The sequence below is a fragment of the Psammomys obesus genome, unplaced genomic scaffold (genome assembly GCF_907164565.1).
Source record: "Psammomys obesus unplaced genomic scaffold, mPsaObe1.curated_primary_1811, whole genome shotgun sequence".
In the NCBI taxonomy this organism is placed as follows: domain Eukaryota; kingdom Metazoa; phylum Chordata; class Mammalia; order Rodentia; family Muridae; genus Psammomys; species Psammomys obesus.
The window spans coordinates 4,184,896-4,185,447 of record NW_026591597.1 but is presented as its reverse complement, the minus strand read 5'-3'; positions in this window follow the sequence as shown (position 1 = coordinate 4,185,447).

Below are 552 nucleotides of genomic sequence, written 5' to 3'. Positions count from 1 at the left end.
TAGCTGGGATGACATTATAATATCTCATTTATAACTCATAAAAATGGAGGCTTCTAAATGCTGCCGTATCAAGCAGCGTGGCAGGGAGACTGTAATTCCAACTTTGAGAAAAAAAAATTTGAACAGATTTTTATATGAAAGGTCCTGTAGTGAGAAGACTGGAGCCTTATCAACTCCATTAACGCTTCTGTCTCCCTTCTTTACTCTGTCCACAGATGCTTACCTAATTTATCCGCTTTACTCATAGTGGAGAGAGTCACTTGCTGATTGCTGAAAGGGGTTCATCAGTAAAGCTCGGTGCAAGGGTATTAATGGAAATGAACCTGGAAAGAGAACGTAACACTTGGAAACAGAAAACAGAGTCCAAGCAGACAAGTGAGGTGCCACCATGGGTTAGAATGCAGCATTTTTATTGTAAAAGTTTGTATGTTTGGCAATTCTCTTGTGAAAAGGTTTGCAAATACATAGACAGGGAGCAGCTGATGATTAAGAACTGGATGGTGTAATATATATATATATATATATATATATATATATATATATATATATATA